Source organism: Zingiber officinale, chromosome 1A, assembly GCF_018446385.1.
Source record: "Zingiber officinale cultivar Zhangliang chromosome 1A, Zo_v1.1, whole genome shotgun sequence".
In the NCBI taxonomy this organism is placed as follows: Eukaryota; Viridiplantae; Streptophyta; class Magnoliopsida; order Zingiberales; family Zingiberaceae; genus Zingiber; species Zingiber officinale.
The window spans coordinates 93,427,488-93,448,285 of record NC_055987.1 but is presented as its reverse complement, the minus strand read 5'-3'; the positions used below and the strand labels follow the sequence as shown (position 1 = coordinate 93,448,285).

The 20,798-nt window shown below is 37.0% G+C and overlaps 2 long non-coding RNA genes across 2 annotated transcripts; both read left to right on the top strand.

Annotated features, from left to right (window-relative positions):
* The first annotated feature begins 3,578 nt into the window (after positions 1-3,578).
* LOC122026977 lies at positions 3,579-5,265 on the top strand. The gene is made up of 2 exons (XR_006124225.1): positions 3,579-4,739; positions 4,902-5,265. It is a non-coding gene; the product is annotated as an uncharacterized LOC122026977 (long non-coding RNA).
* A 2,700-nt stretch (positions 5,266-7,965) lies between these two features.
* LOC122026963 lies at positions 7,966-9,287 on the top strand. Its single transcript, XR_006124217.1, has 4 exons — positions 7,966-8,251; positions 8,355-8,633; positions 8,732-8,819; positions 9,051-9,287. It is a non-coding gene; the product is annotated as an uncharacterized LOC122026963 (long non-coding RNA).
* Positions 9,288-20,798: the final 11,511 nt, after the last annotated feature.

Below are 20,798 nucleotides of genomic sequence, written 5' to 3'. Positions count from 1 at the left end.
AAACCACATGATTAGTGCAAAAAGAATACTTTTCCAAGTTAGCACATAGTTTTTCCTTTCTAAGGACATGCAAGACAGATTAGAGATGTGCAATATGCTCAACAAAACTCTTGGAATATATCAAAATATCATCAAAGTATACTACCACAAATTTTCCAAGAAATTCTCTTAAGACATGGTTCATAAGCCTCATAAAAGTGCTTGGTGCATTAGTTAACCCAAAAGACATTACCAACCATTCATACAATCCATATTTGGTTTTGAAAGTTGTTTTCCATTCTTCCCCTTCCCTTATCCTAATTTGATGGTACCCACTTTTCAAATCAATTTTAGAAAAGAAGCAAACATCATGCAATTCATCAAGCAAATCATCAAGTCTAGGGATAGGATGTCTATACTGAATTGTGATGTTGTTGATGGCTCTACAGACAGTGCGTATCCTCCATGATCCATCCTTTTTAGGCACCAAAATTATGGGTACAACACAAGGACTTAAACTTTATCTAACTCATACTTTTTGCAATAACTCCTCCACTTGATTTTGTATCTCCTTTGTTGCTTGAGGGTTGCTCCTATAAGCTGACCTATTGGGCAGAGAAGCGCCAGGAATAAGATCTATTTGGTGTTCAATCCCCCTCATTGGAGGCAAGCCGTGAGGTACTTCCTTGGGAAACACATCCTCAAAATCTTGCACAATAACAACAACATCACTAGTCAAGGAGTTAGTATTAGATTCCAAGCAAATTTCCTTGCACAAAATAAGAAATATAGGCTGCCTTGTCAAATAAGGTTTCTTCGCCTCACTTCCTCTTGTAAACAAATTTTCTATTTTTCTCTCTTTCTTTTCCTCATTCTCTCTTTTCTTTTGAATTTTGTCCTCAAAATCAAGTATTTTCTTTTTCACACACACTTTTTTTTTTTCTTAAGCTCTTGCTCTTCTTTTTCTCTTTTCTCTCTCATTTTTATTTGATCCTCACAAACCTCCCTAGGTGATAACGGTACAAGTGTGACTTTGCGAGAATTGTGGACAAAAGAGAAGTTGTTGGAGAGTCCATCATGGTGAGCTCGCCTATCAAACTGCCAAGGTCTTCCAAGAAGAATGTGGCTTGCCTCCATAGGCACAATATCACATAGAACTTGATCTTCATATTTACCAATGGAAAAATTAATCAACACTTGCTGGTTCACTACCAATTTACCACTATTACTTAGCCATTGGAGTTTATATGGTCTTGCATGTGGTGTAGTCTTGAGATTGAGTTTGGTGACCAACCTAGTGCTTGCCACATTGGTACAACTTCCACCATCAATGAGCATGCCTTACCTTGAATAAGGCAGCGGGTATGAAAAATATTTTCTCTTTGGTCCTCGTCATGCTCCTTGGCTTGGCTTCCCAATAATCTCCTAACCACCAAGAGATCTCCATCTTGCACATAGGCTGCTCCATCATTTTCCTCATCGCTTGAGGAAGAGGAATGAGAAGAAATTTCTTCACTAGAGATACTCCCATTATCCCTCACCACCATAGTCTTCTTATTCGGGCATTCGGATGAAATATGACCTTTTCCCAAACACCTAAAACACTTGATATCCTTAGAATTAGAAGTGGAAGAAGAGATAGTAGGAATAGGCTTCTTAGTGCTTGTTGCCTCCTTAGAATTTGAAGAAGAACCCTCCTTCTTTGGCTTGTCCTTCCAACTTGAAGAGTAGTTTGGAGAAGATGATTTATTCATAACGCCCTTTCTCTTTAATTGTTGCTCTACATTCATTGCTTGATGCACTAAGTCATCAAGCTCCACATAATGTTGCAACTCCACAATGTCTCCAATATCTCGGTTTAGGCCATGGAGAAACCAAGCCATGGTAGCTTCCCTATCCTCCACAATATTGGCTTTAATATCAAAGCCACCTCCATCTCCTTGTAGTAATCATCCACACTCCTACTCCCTTGGGTGAGTCTTTGCAATTTGTTGTGCAATTCTCTATGGTAATGGTAAGGCACAAATCTCCTTCTCATCAAAGTCTTCATTTCGTCCCAAGTGTTGATAGGATGCTCTCCATACCTTCTTCTCTCCTTTTGTAATTGATCCCACCAAATTAAGTCATAATCGGTGAACTCAAGGGAAACCACCTTTACTTTTTTTGCATCATTGTAATTGTAGCTTGAGAAGATTTGTTCTATTTTTATCTCCCACTCAAGATATGTTTCGGGGTCATTCCTCCCTTGGAAGGAAGGTATCTGGACTTTGATACCTCCTAGATCATCTTCTCATCTATGGTCTCTACCTCCTCTTTCACGTCTTCTTCCCCCTTCATGCCTCATTCTTTCTCTTGGTGAATCATAGAATGCGTCACTTTGACGAGATTCTTCATGATGAGAATTGCCCCCACAGTTGGAAACATTTTCTCCTTCAAGTCGGTCCATCCTTTCGTGTATTTCTTCAAGTTGTCTTTGAAGCATTCTTTCAAATTGTTAAGTAAGTGCCTCCATTTGAAGCCTATTAAGATCTCGCCTAGGGGAATGAGGTGATTTTCCCCCACTCATGAATGCAAAAAAAAAAAAAAAAAAAAGATGACAAGGAAAATTATAAAAGAAATGTTAGATGGACCTCACCACTCTACTCACGTGGTTGCACTCAAATTTATCCACTCAGCTTCCTTTATATGCTCTTAAGGAAAGAACCTTATCAATGTCTTTCTCAAGACATCAAGTAGACAATCAAGTGAACAAGAAACGAACAAGAGAAATATGAGTAGAATAAGAGAAATAAACGAATAAAATGAGAAATTCAGCAACAATCAAGAGCAATGAAAGGAATATCTTTGAATTTAGATTTCACAAAGAAAGAATATTGAGTCCTTTCAATTCACAAATCCTCCTTTTTTTAAATTAGAAATAAATCACTAATGATTCCTCTTTTTTTTTTTTTTCTAAATTTTCCTTTTTTTTTTAGTTGAGGACCCAAATAGTGAATAGAAATTTACGACAGATAGGGACAGAGAGATCAACACAGATGGACAAGAACAAAGATGAAAACAAGACACAAACCTGAAAATCAAGGAGCTAAGGCTCTGATACCAAATGATAAAGAACCTTGTAAATAAATCACCTTAAAATTCAGCTTGGGGAAGGGTATTGACGCCACACTCAAGCAAGATGAGAAGGTGAGTGATAAGTCATGGGGTTTGATCACCACAAGTTGCCTTGATAAGATCGGAATTAGTTCTTTTCCTAAGAACTAGAAGGAAGCTCTCACCAAAGAAAAACTAAAATTTTCATTCAAACTTGATTTTCCATACAAGAGTTCTCCTATTTAACATCCCTTAAGATCCACTATGCACTAATTATGCAATAAATATCATGCTTACATGCATGGTATTTATTATCCACTAATGCAACCACTAATCCCTAATACTATCTTAATGCAACCATGCATGCATGGTATTTATTATACTAGCTTAGGAACTCTCAAAAATGCATTAAAACCCCACAAAGGACATCAAAAGTCACTTTAGAAAAAAATCTCCAAAAATGCATACGAAAATGTCCCTCATGTTGGTCCAATTTCACTTTCAATTTGAAGGAATGTGATCCATTTAGTTGTTGCCTCCATTGTGCATTTATCCTCCTTTTCCTTGAGCCCCATTATTAAGCCTTCCAAAGCTTGCTTCATTCTCTTAGTTTTGACCTCATCATGGGTCCCCCAATCCCCTTCAATGCCTCTTCTTGGCTCACATCAACAGGACTTTGATTCGAGACGAGCGTCTCGACGTGGGATCTATTTCGGATACGATCTCCATTTTTGAGGCGGGTACCTTGACTTATCTTTTTGATATTGCCATTTGATATGCGTAGTAGATTATAACGAGTAGTAATGATTATGTCTATATCTGCATTGGTAAGTCAAGTCTTTACTTGATACCTGTAGCATGCTTTATTTGTTGTCTGCTATACATCCATGCTTATACCCTCTTGATTATTGCCATATGTATTTATGTTCATAGAGGTAGTGACCTACCATGCCTTATTGTGTACAGGACTAGTTATTTGCCATACTTGTCAGGTGTACCTAGATCATTTTGTTGGATCTATTTACCTTTTGGTACATACTTTATGGAGGTGGATATATTCAAGATTTACATGCTTAGTGACATGCACCATCTTACATGATTGCATGTTGAGTGATTGTCGACTCTATTATTGTTGAGCATATCGCTAGTTACATGGATCTGCACACACAACCACTCATGGGTTAGTGGTATATCAGGCAGGATGTGTTGCAGTAGGTTGCTCTATCAAGGGCTCTGATGGCCCGCTCATGGGTAATGGCGACGCAACATGGTAGTAGGACAGGGATCGCTCCTCTGGACTATGACTCAGGGAGATGAGAGCATTGAGATCCCCCACTTTGTTTAGGATAGGAGGATAGGTGTACTCCGACAGCATCCTGCCCACTCGGTCACTCATGACTAGTGATGGCAGAGTGCATAGTTGTCATAGCCCTACCCACTCGGTCTCACCATCGCGTGTGAAATGCCTTACTGGCATCAGGGATGACTAGGACATTTTGCATCATATCCATAGATTGCATGTATTGCTTGTGATTGCTGCATTTTAGATGTTACATTTTTGTGAATGCATATATTTGACATGCATACAGGATACATTATGTATTTGGTCTGATGACCCTGTATATGTTGGTGAGGTTCACACCCATATGTTCAGATAGGAGGTCCTGGTGAGTACAATTTCTTTTGTTATTCAGTTTTGCATTTTCTGTTATTAGTCAGGAGACTGTACTCCATGATTATTACTAGTAGTTATAGTTTACTATGCATATCCAATTGATACCCGTTGAGTTGTTGAACTCACTACCCCTTATTTTTCCTGTTGTTTTCAGGTTAGCACATAGATATGTCCTGACGCTTGGAGTATTTTGTCTGCTGGTCCCATGTCACATCAAAAGACAGTTTACCTCGCTCTTGATTTTTTTTATATATTCTTTATTGATTTAGCATTGTATTGGGGTTTAGCCATGTGCCTATTTCGTTGTTTTGGTGTTGTATTTGTGTTTAAGCCGTGCCGATACGCATTGTGTTATTTTGGTTTGTATGAACTTTCCTTTTGTTTTTTCGTTGTGTTCTTAGTACAGCCGTGTGGGTTGTTATATATATAATTGCGTGGTTGTGGTTATTTTGTTCCAACTGAGTGGACTGAGTATATAACTGTGTGGTTGTATATATATATATATATATATATTTCAACCGTGTGGGCTGATGTATGTTGTTTGTGATGTATTCATGCTTCAGATTGTCACCGGTACAGGGGAGATACTGTCGAATTTTCCTCTGGTAGGGACTCCTCTAGGGCGTGTCACTCATCACCGGACTCACAAATCTCAGAGAAAAGATAACCAACCAAGATTCGCTAAGGTATGCGCTTAACGTATTTCTTAAGACTTCTGAATGGTCAACCCTAGTAGATGTATATTTCATCTCTAGGGACTTAGAGGTAAATAATTTAGAGGAATTATTTTCGATATTTGAAATTCACAAATCTAGATATGCGGATCTAAAGATAAAGGCGATGCAGAAATGAAGGCGAAACATCCCTCGATGATGATAAAATGACATTCATGGTAAGAAAGTTCAAAAGTTTTTTTAAAACTAATAAGTTTAATCAAGTGCAGGTCAAAAGAAGGAAAAGGAAAGTAAGGTGCTATCATTGCAATGAAGAAGGGCACATTAAAGATAACTGTCCAAAACTGAAGAATAAGGACAAGGATAAGGAAAAGGACAAAAGAGCGGCTTAGAAGAAGCACAAGAATCCAAAGGCAACATGGGACGAAATATCTTCATTAGATTCGGACATCGTAACTTATGCCAGACTTGCATTGATGGCAAGTCACCAAGAAGACGACGAAGTAAGTTCATCAGAGATAAGCATTGAGAGCATCAATGAAGGGGGAGCAACGTCAGAATAAAACAGCTCTACAGGAGGAGCATCAGATAATGAGATCGACAAGATAAGTCAAGTACGATCTCTACCTCCTGATCAGCTATATGAATTTATTAAAATGTTATCACAACATTCCTGTAAATTATAAAATTAGAATAAAAAATTATTAGCAGAAAACAAAGAGCTGAAAGGAACTTTAGTAAGATCTTGTCGACAAGAATATTTTGACAAAATAAAATTAGAAAATGAAAAATTACAAGAACGAATAGAGAATTTGAAAAATTTTGCACGTTCGATTATTGCTAATTCAAATTTTAAAACTTATCAAAAACTAAATTAATATTTTAGATAACACAAGGACTAAATTAGAAAACTATCAAGAAAATATTTTTCTAAAATATTCTTGATTAATACAGTAGGTAGGAACCTATATTGGGTTCCAAGATTGTATTTAAATTAAATTTTTATGTGTGTCATACTTTTAAATTGATTTAATTTTTTTACTTAGAATTATCTAAATAAATTATTTAATATAATTTATATTGGAAATTAATTTCTTATTTAAATTTTTTGAGAAAGAAAATCTATCACTTATCTATAGGAAAATTTTTAAAATTTTTTATCGTTAAATTATTTTTTATAAATTTTTTAACAAAAATTATATTTTTTAATTTAAAAATAATTTACAGAGTAATTTTTGCAAACTTTTTTTTCGTGAAAAGCTATCTTGTTCTTTATTCAAGAAAATATTTTTAAAATTTTTTTTTGACCATTATTGAATTTTATATGAATTATTTATTCAAATGCTACCTTTTAATATTAAAAATTCTCAAAAAGTTATTTTTTTAATTTTTTTTTTGCAAAGATACTGCTATAATATATGTTGAAAAAAATTTTCAAGATATTGCAAGTTTAAAAACTATTTTAAAGAAATTTTTTACAAAAATATATCTTTATGTAGAAAAGAATTTATTACTGCTTAGATTAATTTCAATTTTTAGTAAAAAGTTTATCTCTACTTTGACTATGTCTATTTAACAGTTATAAAAATTTTCAAAATTTTTTTCACGATTAAAAATATTTTTTTCCAATTATTTTTTTCCCAAAGATGGTTTATAAATTGTGAAAATCCAGATTTTTGAAATTTAAAGTTCATGATTTTTCTAGATGAAAGTCATTCTATTGTTATCCCTTAGACTCTGTTTTGAATTTATTTCAAGTATTACCCTATTTTTAATGTGATCAAAGAGAGAGAATTAGAGGTTAAGTTTAGGGGGAGGGTACATCTTTTTTTTTTTTACACATTTTGTTAATTGCAAAATTTTATACTAGTTACCTTACTGTTAATTGTTTTAATTTACCCTAACTTAATTTGAGTTACTCACATCAAAAAGGGGGAGATTATAAGTACCCCATGATAGTTTTGATGTGATCAACAAGTCAAAGTTAGGTCTTGTTATCTTTTGATATCTTGTGTCTAAGTGTGCAGGAACTTAGGAACATAAGAAGTCGAGCGAAAGATGTAGCTAACAAGAAGGACAGCAGGGAGAGAGTCAATGGGCACGATGTGTCTGAGGGACAAGATGCTGCGGAAGAGTACGCTGGTGGACGAGAAGGAGGCGCGTAGCGTTTTCGAGGGATGAGAAACCGGAGCGGAAGGTTGTTTGAGATGGCCGAAAAATGGGTTTGGATGAGATCTATTCCGAATGGTCTAAATCACCCAAGCGAGCATAGCCGGAGCGGATGACTCGGATGAAAAGTCAACTTGAAGTTGTGTAAAATACGGTACCCCAAATGTTAATTAAATAATAAGGTTAAATAGAGGAAGAACCTTAACAGAATTTTTCAAAATTTTTAGAAATTTTCTAAGAATTTTTCGGAGACTGTATGGTGTAGGTTACGGGGATAAATTATGGGACCAAGGGAAAGCCTGTTTAAGCTACCCCATTTAAGCGAGGAAAAGTTTGATTTTTCATTTGTTTTTCTTTTTCCCCTGCGTGCCCTATTTCTCTTTTCATCCTTCTCCCGTCACCTAACTCGCCTGATTCTTCTCCTCTCTTCTCTTCTTCACCTCTTTGGCTCCTCCATCCGACGGCGCCGCCGCGACCCTTCTCCTCCCCTTCTTCTTCCCTATCTCCTCTTCCCATCTCTACCCTAGCCTCTGCCCTGATTTCCCTTTCTCTGCATCTTCATCGCCACCGACGAGAAGGGAGCAACGCCAAGTGAAGGTTTCCTCACCTAGCCGATGTCGTCTCTATGTTGAAGACCAGATTGGTGACGCCACCGGTCGAGGTAGGGTTGTCGATCTCGTCCCGTGCCCTAGATTTCCCCTTTCTTGCATATCCTTGCCCTGATCTGCTCGTCGCCACTACTGGATTTCCATTTTTGGCCACAGGTACCAAAGGGGCTCTCGGCAGCCAAGCTTCTGATCATGCCATAGAGTTGCCTTCGGGTTGCCTCTTTCCGATCTAGCACCAGCTCATTGTGCTGGCGTCTCCCGTGTCCTAGCACCAACACAATTCCAGTGTTGGGCCTCACAACATAGTCTGACCGAGAGGAATCTGTGGACACGGTTTAGGGCTTTGACCACCAATTTCGGTAGCGAGTACTTTTAGCTAGCAAATTCCAGCATCTCATCGGATCTGCTGCCATCACCGAAGAAGAGGAAAGTTAGGTAAAGATCCTTGTTAACTTCAACAATGGCGTGGATTTAGGTAAATTATTGTTAGAATTCCTAACTAGTTGGATTTGGGATCGTTTTGCAAATGGCAGTAGAGGGTTGAGTGCAGTTGCTTGGTTCCAGCTTTGGACCCAGCCGCTATAGCTCCGGTTGTGAGCAACAACACGAATGGATTTTTGGGTAAGTTGGGCTATGAAATTATTACATTTAGTATTGGTTTAGATTAAGTTGTTGTGATTGATTATGCTTATTACAAATCCTAATTTGATTGGATTAGTTAAAATTGATTGAGGAGTTAGATGATCAATTAGGGTTGATAATTGGATTTGGATTTAGGTTAGCTTCTCGGGGATTTGATCTAGCTAATTAATTTATATGTAATTAGCTAAATTTGTATATCATGTATTACAGGACTTTGATTTGAAACGACGTCTCGACGTGGGGTCTATTTTGGAGACGATCTCCATTTTGAGGCGGGTACCTTGACTTATCTCTTTTGATATGTCATGTTGATATGCGTAGTAGGTTATAGCCTTTAGTAATAATTATGTTTATCATTGCTTTAGTATGTCACTACATGATACCGCTGCATGCTTTCATTTATTCTGTATTTATGATTTATTATTGCCATGATTATTTATGTTCAAAGAGGTAGTGACATACCATGTCCTGTGATACACCAGACTAGACATTTACCATATCTGACTCGCGTACCTAGATATGTTTATTTGATCCATTTATTTTTGGTACATATTTTATGGAGGTTGATATGGTCAGAATTTGCATGCTTAATGTCATGTACCATCTTGCATGATTCCATGCTTGCATGCTATGCGATTGGTAGCCCCATTATTATTGAGGTCATCGCTAGTTACATGGATCTGCCCACACAACCACTCATGGGTTAGTGGTATATCAGGCAGGGTGTGTGGCAGGTTTGTCTGTTAGGCTCCGTTGGTCCGCTCATGGGTAGTGGTGACGCAACGTGGTAGCTGGCAGATAGTTTTGTTCTATTAGGCTCCGCTGGTCCGCTCATGGGTAGTGGTGACGCACCGTGGTAGCCGGCAGGGATCCCTCCTCTTGGATTGTCTCAGGGAGATGAGAGCATTGAACTCCCCTACTTATGATTTAGGGTAGGAGGATAGATGTACTCCGATAGCTTCCTGTCTACTCGGTCACTCAATAGGAGCAGTGATGGTGGAGTGCACAGTTGTCATAGCCCTACCCACTCGGTCTCACCATCATGTGTGAGATAGCTGACTGACGTCAGGGGTGACCAGGACATGTCATTGGCATCATATGCATGATTGCATTATTGCTTGTATTTGCTGCATATTGGATGGATGTATATGTTTGACATGCGGTGTTAGCTATTTTTGCATGTCACTTGGCACATCAAATTAATAAAAATTGGAACCCATTTGTAAACTAAAATAACACGTGTAGTAAGGAGTCCCAAGTCGTATTTTTCCAAGGGTAACTAGTGAGTGTGTGAAAATTCTAAAATTGATTCAAATTGAGTTATCACATCCACAAGGTCAAGCTAGCACTTCCATTTGATTCACAACTCAAACTAAATTCTTCTATAATCAAGAATTAAATCAAACAAGGTTCATTCTCATCTTCACATGACACACTCATCTCAACAACTTCGTGTCAATTAAATTTGGATTCTTATTCATCCACAATTCAGAAACACAAATACAATCAACAATCAAACTCATAGAACCCAAATTAGCATTCCATTCACATCTATAATCAAATTCAAAAACTAAACTCAAATGCTTAATCACAGTAACCTCCAACAAAAGAACACAAACAAAATTCTCTAGTTAAGCATTCACGAATTCATCTTCATCACAGAAACAGGTAATCTCACAAGCTCAACACTTCAATATTGAACAAAAATGACATTCTAGGGCTCAAGTTAAACATCAAACATTTATGCTAGATCATAGTCATAAGATCAATTGTATTGAGCTAGAATTTGTAAATGGAACAAAACTACAAACAATTAACTAAACAAAACTGAAAGAAAAAGGTTAGCAATTAACTAAACTACAAATAATTGAAATAGATTTTAGATTGCAGACTCAACAATAACAAAGCTGTAAACGGAATTCAGAATTGGATTTGAGAAAGAAATTTAACAAAACGAAATAGCAAGAAAATGAATCAGATCTGAGGATCTGAGCAAGTTCAATAGCAATTCAAAAACAAAACAAAGAAATCTAAAAACCCTAAAACATTCCACAAACTGAATCCATAGCAAAACTTCTTCAATCTGCCAAGAAACAGAGCACCTCTGAGAAACACCCTTCGGGTGACCACCAACGACAAAACAAACTTCCAACTAATCCAGCCGACTCCTCATAGCATCTGGGAAACACCCTCGATCTCACAATCGGCTGAAGTTTTCAACGCACGAAGAAACAACGGTTGAATCTGGATTTTGCGCACACTCGATTGGCTGATCAGATCCAGTCGAATGCAGCTGATGAAATGGGGAGGAAATGCGATCAGAAGCTTATGGGAAACACCCTCGAGAGCATCCGATGCCGATGGAAATCCAGATCTGGGAAACACCCTCGAGCTGGATTGCGGCGGACAGAACAAGCACTGCGGACTGGGAAATACCCTCGACCGCTCTCTGTGACCTCGGACGAAGATCGCCGGAGCTCGGGAATCGCCGGCGATGAAGAAGAATTGCTCATTGATCTGGAATTTGGAACGGGGACTTCGGCGTCACGGTGGAGAAGAAGAAGCTACAGTGGAATGTCGCGAGGAAGCCGAGCCCAACATCACTGTAGCTTCTCTCGGGTTTAAATACTCCTCAAATTAAATCGGACGGTCCAGATTGTTCGGGCTTGATCAACGGCTGTGATGTCTTCAGATCTGTATCAAAACTCTCGGATCTTCATCAATGGCTCAGATCTGCTCCTCATTAGGTCGGATTGACCAGATTCTCAACGGATGGATCAGATCTCTCTGATCTTCAACGGACGGTTCATAATGCTCCAAGGTTTGATCGCCTCATTAAGCCCTTGATTTGAGCCCAAATGCGGTCTGATTTGATCGGGTCCATGACCCTTTTGATGCCTACAAAATAATAATCAAAGATTAGCATCAAATACCATGATAATTGGCTAAATTGCAATTAAGTCCAAGATCACATGCAATTATGAAATATAATATATATGTGAGATTAAACTATGAAAAGACCATTAAAAATGTGCATTATGAATTAAGATAATATAGCCAAAATTATGATTATCAAATCCCCCACACTTAGTCTTGGACGTCCCGTTCACGTAAAGAAAACCTAAAATAATCTCCACACAAGTTTCCTAGCAATACCTAGAAGATAGTAAAAAGAATTTAACTAAGGTCATCTTAAAGATCACAAATAATCATGAATACAATCCAAACAATAATCAGTAGGTATGGTGGTTTCAATCAAATTGAAAAATTAAGCAAGTTGCAATCTCACAAGGTATTCACCTATTCTAGCCCTCACATTCAAAAATGCATTTTAGTGGAGCTCACTCAATGCAACTCACAACATTTCACTACCATAAGCTTGCTTATTTTCTACTTCTCCACCACTAAAAACATGGCATACATGAATCAAAAGGAATTTATCATTAAGAATTGAGATGAAATCAAGAAGAACAATTAAAGTGAATGAAATAAGAAAAGGCATTAATGAAGAAAATGAGAAGATGAGAGTATTGGAGGAGTATACTTGATGAGTTGACCATTTTGATGTATAAAGAGATGAATACCATTTGTTATTACCAATTTAACATATCAGCTAACCTCTCCTTCAATTTAACGACCAACAAAGAATCTTGATACTCTATCTTCACCTTTGATACATTTTTTATGTGCCATTTATTAATTTTTTCTTTTCACTGTTTTTCCATTTTTTCACTTAAATCCCAGCATTTTGAAGCTTAACAATCTCACATCATGTAATAGAGAAGAGCTCCCTCCCCCACACTTAAAATCTTGGCCGTCTCGGACAATGAAATATATTGTGCCATTTAGTTATTTGATGCATCTCTACTCACTGTTTTTCTTGTTTCCTTCATGAATTACACAACTTGTAGAATGATCACCATAATGCCACAGTTCTGGATTACTAAACAGTCTTCAAGGTGGAGTTAAATTCTCTAATATATGAAATCTGAAACAAATTCAGAATTAGCACTAGGTAGAAGCTTAATTTGACACTTTCATTTACATCTCTTATCAGAGTTTCACTCCTACTCCATTTAAAATCTGATACCCAAGCTGCTGCAATCTTAAAATATCATACTTGAGTTTCAGAAATTTGATTCCAAAAGAATCCCTTCTTACTCCATGACGAGTTAATCTTGGAAAAGGATTACAATTAGCATGAGAGTATTTAGAGCTTGAATTCTCCATGATGACAAACATATCAACTTCAGCCCTTCCAAGTTCAGGATTCATCACATAAAAATTTAAATCTTGATGTTTGCATTCCCATTGTATTGACTAAACAGATTAAACTCATCAAATTCCCTGCTTATCTTATCAAGCACATCTGATATCTGCATTTCAGGAATCAGTTTCAATAGGTTTAATCTCAAAGTTCATATTCTTGAATTTGAAAGGTCTTGACTCACAAGAAAATAAAATAGATTTTAATTTCCTATCAAATTCTAAATCTAGATACTCAATTTTGGCATGAACCCAAAACATTGAAGTTCATTCTGTCACAGCAACAAACAAATCTTGAAATCAGAGCTATCTACGGCTATTATCACTTCCCTCCCTGCTTATGAATGACCTCAAGTTAGTGTGGAGCTCAATACAAAGCTGGCACACACAAATCAGAAATCTACAAAGAACTTGGCACTTGGACTTAGAACAATTGTTCCTGCATGTTAACCTCTACACATTTCACAGCTTTTGAGTCAATAAGGGTGACTTCATGGAACGTATGGAACATCACAGGATATTGAAAACCAATATTTAAATTGGACAGAAACAACCATCAAAATTTCAGAATCTGAATTCTGATTTTCTTTCAATTCTGTGCAATGCATAATTCTGAATTTTTCAACACATTAAGTGATGGAATAATAATTCAAAACCAATTCTAACACAAGCTCAGAAACCCAGGAATCCAGTCCAAAATACCCAACATCAGATTCCAAAATATAGATATTGAAATTTGTAGCTCAGTTTCAGAACCAGGAAAATACAAACTTCTTTCAGCAGCATTCAAATCCAGAAATCAGATTCAGTGTTAGTTTCAAGTTTAAGTCTTGATGAACTTAAGTGTAAGGAAAATATTTCAGCAACTTCCAGAAATTCAGCACTCACCACAGTAGCACAACTGGGAAAATTCCAGGTAGAAGAGTAAAATTCAGCAACTTTTGTGAAATTCCAGCACTTCAGTTTGTTAACATTCCATAATTCTCAGCTTCTAGCAGCTACAACTTCAGTAACCGAATCCAGGAAATCAGTTTGATAAATTCAGTTCCAGTTCTGATTTCTGGATGACAGATTCAAGCTCCATGATTGTTCATATTTGCCATTTTAAAAGTAACTTCTCTTCCTCAAAGATCTTGAGACCAATAAAGGTAAACTTCATGGAAACATAAATGCATCAAATTGCAAAGTGAAGAACTCAATTTGGCATAACAGCTATCCAGATTTTTATATTGGAAGTTGGCACAAAACAATTCTAATGCTCTTTTGTTCCCATGTATTCTTTTCTTTCTTTCTGGATCAAAGAAACAACTTGTTCTTTACTTACTGTGAATGTTCCAGATTCGAGCTTGACAAGCAAATCTATAAATCACAACTCATCCTCTCTTCAGATTCCAGATTCCAAGAAATTCCAAATTTCTGGATAATTCGAAGCTTGAATCTGGTCACGAAATGGCACATAGATTTCTCACAGCATTTGCACTAAAATCAACTTCAAAACTCAGATATTTTGTAATGCAATCACATTGAAGAAAGTAGGAAATTAGCCCAGAAACTGTTATTAGCTCAAGTTCAGAATTTCCCAAAAGGATCTCAATCCATGCTTAAATCATTACAATTCAGCCTTTTCATGATCTGTTAGTATTTTGTACACTTCTGAATTCTGAAATTGCTGCACAGAAAATGCAATAGCAATAGAAATTGGCACCAACATTCAGTGATTAACTTCATTATTACCTCCCAACAGCTACACACATTCACTAAGATTTCAGCATTCCCAAAACCTTCATACCACATATGTCTCTTACAATTTTGAATGCATCAACATAGTATCAAGTCTTACACTTCAAAACAATTGGAGCTCACTCTTGATATGATAAAACTCAAGATATGAATATATTAAGCATACAATCTAAAGAGTACTTAATTCATAATAGCATTCTTCCAAAACTCCATCATTGGCATGAATTTTCCCAACCGTTAACAAGTGCATCCAAAAATTCAAAAACACTACACACCTCCCCCACACTTAATCCTTTATCATCTTGCAAAATCTAACTCATCAAGTATTTCAACCAAAGCTCTCAATTAAAGAATGACAAGCAAAGATGATCAAGAATTAAAGTACTAGATGAGAATGTATAAAGAAAATTGTGCGGAAAGGAATTGGGAAGTATGAAGGGAAACAAAATTGACAAAGTCCTCAATTTCCATGCATACCAATGTTATTGTGACTTTGTAAAGAAACTAAGCAAGTTCTAGAGTTCAATTGCTATGATTGCATGTCACACAAGAGAGAATAATAGTGTATAGGCTTGAAGTGGTCCTCACTAGGTAATTTTTTTTATTACAAACAAGCTCAATCAATCAAATTGAAATTCACCACCATTTTAACCAATTTCATGTAAGAAAAGCATCCAATCATGCCAAGTGACCTAAAATTGATGATCAAATTTAAGAAGCATTTACCATCTTAGAGATATCACTTAGAAAATTCCCATGAAGAATCTTATTCCAATTGAAATGCTATGTATACTAGACAAAAATGCAAAGTGTGAAAACAAAGTGTGGAAGTAAAATGCAAATATAGGAAAATGAAACTAAAGAGATGTATAAAGCAAAAATAAAAGCAAGGAACAAACTCCCCTAGATTCCGGGTGGTTGAAGAAGATTAAGTAAAAGAAGCCACCCCGGTAGTGGAGTATCCTTGGTTGTAGTCAACTTCTTTTTATTGATCATTTTTCCATCGAAAGCTTTTTCTGGAGGTCGGAGGCGGTTCAGTGTAAGCATCCATCCGGGAGCTTGTATTCTCCTACAACATCAACAAAAGAAAACACCTCCCACACACATGTGAGGTAAAAAGAAAATAGGAGAATATTAGTGTGGGTAGAAAATTTATCAAGAAACGAATCACACCTAATGAAATCAACAAGCAGTACCTCTATTAAATTTTCTGATAAATCACAAGAAAAACTCACCTTTTCATGTTGAAAGGTACCTGGAGTGGTGATTGTTACCTTCTTTTCATCATGATATGGCTCAAGCTCTTGTTCTTGTGAATGTTCATCCTCATGTAGTGATTCTTGGGTGCTTGGCTCCATAGCACAAGTCCCTACACTTACATCCTCTATCCTTGGTGATTCTTGAGGTAATGCTTCCAGTAAGCATTCCCCTACACTTAAATCATCTTCAAAAATATGTTCAGAACCTGAATCACTAACAACATCTTCAACAACAATATCAGTAGGATCAGAAATTTACATAATCATATAATCATCACAAAAAATACTAGAAAAATCATGTGAAGTAATGGAAGTAGGGTCAGGCCTGATAGAATCGCTACTTTCCATCTCTCCACTGGAGTTTTGTGCTTGCAGCTGATTGATGGATGATGCAATTTGATCTAACTGAATCTGTAAGTTCTGTATCCTTGAAAATTGTTGCTCTTGATGTTCATTCATTTGTTGCATGATCTCCTTGAGTCTCCATGTTGACTCATCCATTTGAGGTTCATTTTGTTGAAAAGATTGTGGGATAAAATTTGTTGAAACTTCTTGGAACCCATATGAACTCTGGTAGGTTGGAAATGACTCCACAAATTGTCCTTGTGCAATGTCATACCTGAAACATGAATTATCCACCCAATTAGCATTAAATCCATTTGAAAATGACTCATACATATTTTGTTGATCCATGTTTGGGTAAAACTGATACTCAGGTTGAAAACACTGATAACTCTCGATTCCATCTCCATAATTCTGAAAATATGGATCCATGCTAAAGAAATCTCTTGTTCTTCACTACAACACTAAAAATCAAGATTAGAAGATTCAAGAGCACAAAGTTTCAAACACATGAAAATATGAACAGTAAAAGCACTTAAAAATTCAAGAATAAACTAACATGAAAATACAAAAAGAATTAAGCAATCAAATCAATCAACATGCTAACAAAATAAACTCACTCAATGATCAATCTAAAATAAACACACACTACTAGTTAGTTGCTCCCCGACAACGGCGCCAAAATATGGTGTTAGCCCTTTTTGCATGTCACTTGGCACATCAAATTAATAAAGATTGGAACTCATTTGTAACTAAAATAACACGTGTAGTAAGGAGTCCCAAGTCGTTTTTCCAAGGGTAACTAGTGAGTGTGTGAAAATTCTAAAATTGATTCAAATTGAGTTATCACATCCACAAGGTCAAGCTAGCACTTCCATTCGATTCACAACTCAAACTAAATTCTTCTATAATCAAGAATTAAACCAAACAAGGTTCATTCTCATCTTCACATGACACACTCATCTCAACAACTTCGTGTCAATTAAATTTGGATTCTTATTCATCCACAATTCAGAAACACAAATACAATCAACAATCAAACTCATAGAACCCAAATTAGCATTCCATTCACATCTATAATCAAATTCAAAAACTAAACTCAAATGCTTAATCACAGTAACCTCCAACAAAAGAACACAAACAAAATTCTCTAGTTAAGCATTCACGAATTCATCTTCATCACAGAAACAGGTAATCTCACAAGCTCAACACTTCAATATTGAACAAAAATTACACTCTAGGGCTCAAGTTAAACATCAAACATTCATGCTAGATCATAGTCATAAGATCAATTGTATTGAGCTAGAATTTGTAAACGGAACAAAACTACAAACAATTAACTAAACAAAACTGAAAGAAAAAGGTTAACAATTAACTAAACTACAAACAATTGAAACAGATTTTAGATTGCAGACTCAACAATAACAAAGCTGTAAACGGAATTCAGAATTGGATTTGAGAAAGAAATTTAACAAAATGAAATAGCAAGAAAATGAATCAGATCTGAGGATCTGAGCAAGTTCAATAGCAATTCAAAAACAAAACAAAGAAATCTAAAAACCCTAAAACATTCCACAAATCGAATCCGTAGCAAAACTTCTTCAATCTGCCAAGAAACAGAGCACCTCTGAGAAACACCCTTCGGGTGACCACCAACGACAAAACAAACTTCCAACTAATCCAGCCGACTCCTCATAGCATCTGGGAAACACCCTCGATCTCACAATCGGCTGAAGTTTTCAACGCACGAAGAAACAACGGCTGAATCTGGATTTTACGCACACTCGATTGGATGATCAGATCCAGTCGAATGCAGTTGATGAAATGGGGAGGAAATGCGATCAGAAGCTTCTGGGAAACACCCTCGAGAGCATCCGATGCCGATGGAAATCCAGATCTGGGAAACACCCTCGAGCTGGATTGCGGCAGACAGAACAAGCACTACGGACTGGGAAACACCCTCGACCGCTCTCTGTGACCTCGGACGAAGATCGCCGGAGCTCGGGAATCGCCGGCGATGAAGAAGAATTGCTCACTGATATGGAATTTGGAATGGGGACTTCGGCGTCACGGTGGAGAAGAAGAAGCTACAGTGGAATGTCGCGAGGAAGTCGAGCCCAGCATCACTGTAGCTTCTCTCGGGTTTAAATACTCCTCAGATTAAATCGGACGGTCCAGATTGCTCGGGCTTGATCAACGGCTGTGATGTCTTCAGATCTGGATCAAAACTCTCGAATCTCCATCAATGGCTCAGATCTGCTCCTCATTAGGTCGGATTGACCAGATTCTCAACGGATGGATCAGATCTCTCTGATCTTCAACGGACGGTTCATAATGCTCCAAGGTTTGATCGCCTTATTAAGCCCTTGATTTGAGCCCAAATGCGGTCTGATTTGATTGGGTCCATGACCCTTTTGATGCTTATAAAATAATAATCAAAGATTAGCATCAAATACCATGATAATTGGCTAAATTGCAATTAAGTCCAAGATCACATGTAATTATGAAATATAATGTATATGTGAGATTAAGCTATGAAAAGACCATTAAAAATGTGCATTATGAATCAAGATAATATAGCCAAAATCATGGTTATCAACATGCATACAGGAACTTGTTAATTTTGGTCTGACGACCTTATTATTCTGATAGGAGGTCCTGATGAGTGCAGCTTCTCCTTTTCTTACAGTTTTACATTTTCCACTACTCCAAGAGACTCTACACATATTTATTATTATTGGTTATTTCGTATTATGTATGTCAACTTGGTATATGCTGAGTGTTGGACTCACCCCGTTGATATTTTCTTATTTCAAGTTAAGGCCTTCAGGAGATTTCAGTTGCTAGTTCCCTGGTCACGAGAGTTTATGTATTAGTCTTGTGGTTTTCTGTTTGTTTCGGACTTATATTGGTTTTGCACTTTGGATTGTATGGTTTTTCTTAAGACATTGTGATGGTTGGATTTTTGCTTGTTTAGTAGATTTGTAATTGTTATGTTTCGCTACGCGCCTGCCGATAGACAGAAGAGGTAAGTTAGATGTTGTTTTTGTTTTCTTTTGTATTGTGGTGATAGCCATAGGTTGTTTGGATATAAACTGCATGGTTTGTTAGTATTTTTATATTTATTGTTCTGACCGTGTTGGCCGTGTATGAGTTGGTTGTAGTAAAGTTTTATATTGTCACTCGTATAGGGAAGATGCTGCCGAAATTTCTTCTGGCAAGGACTACCTAGGGGCGCGACAATATTTTTGGTATCAGAGCGGGTTTACGTGTTATATTTTCCGTGTTTCAGATTTTCAAGTTAATTTGATACTAATATTTTTGGTATCAGAGCTCGGTTTTACGAGTCTATCTGAGTAATTTTTGGATTTGTACGGATTTTCGTTATATTCATGTTTCGGAATTCTGTTATTGATTTTCGTTGAATTTCTCATTTCCGAGTTCTGAGGTCATAATTGGGGACTGGACAGTGACGAAACATCTCCAGATGGCAAATAGGTGAAATGTTAATTTTGATACTTGTAGTAATATCTGGGATATAATTTAATAGATATGACGAGATCTACATGTGTTCCCGCTCCGAGACATGGTACAGGACGATCACGCAAGAGGACATTGGAATCCTTGGCGACTGAGTCGCCAGAGATGTTTGCTGGGGTCGAGCCTATCGGTTAGGGACAGACTCCACATGGTACTGCGGCGCGTCGGGCTCTCAGACTCCGATGGTTTCAGAGGTACCTACCTCGACCGTACTCGTCGTACCCACTCCCACAGTATGATATAAATCTAGAATAATAGACCATGCATTCATTTGGATCTATTTGGTACAAGATTGTACTTGTACTCTTCCACAAGGATAACCGATTGGACTTCCTAAAATATCTTTTTCTTCTTGTATTTGATTCCGCCATTCATTCCTTTGCTTTCCCTATCCTTTCTTACCCCCTCTACAACACACTTACATGAGTTATGTTATTCATCTTCCTTTGCCTAGTCCTCCTCCTCCTACGTCTAGGGTTGGTGATTAGTACAACCACTAATATTTAGTGGCTTCCTCCACTTAGAGTTGTGTTAGGGACCAATACTAACACCTCGGACACTTGAAATGTCTCATTCTGACAGTGGATTGAAAACCTATCTTGGTTAGGAGCAAATGAAATACATTGTAGCAGACCCTTACCAAGTTAAGTTTCGGCACCGATATTTAATTCACTGAGCATGGTAGTGTTGATTGCTACTCAGAATATCGTACCGGTTCCCCTGTACAAAAATTTTGTACAAGTCCTGAACCTTTCTTAACAACCTCTTGTGTTCTTTAGAAATTAAATTCGGAATCGTAAACAGAACTTAA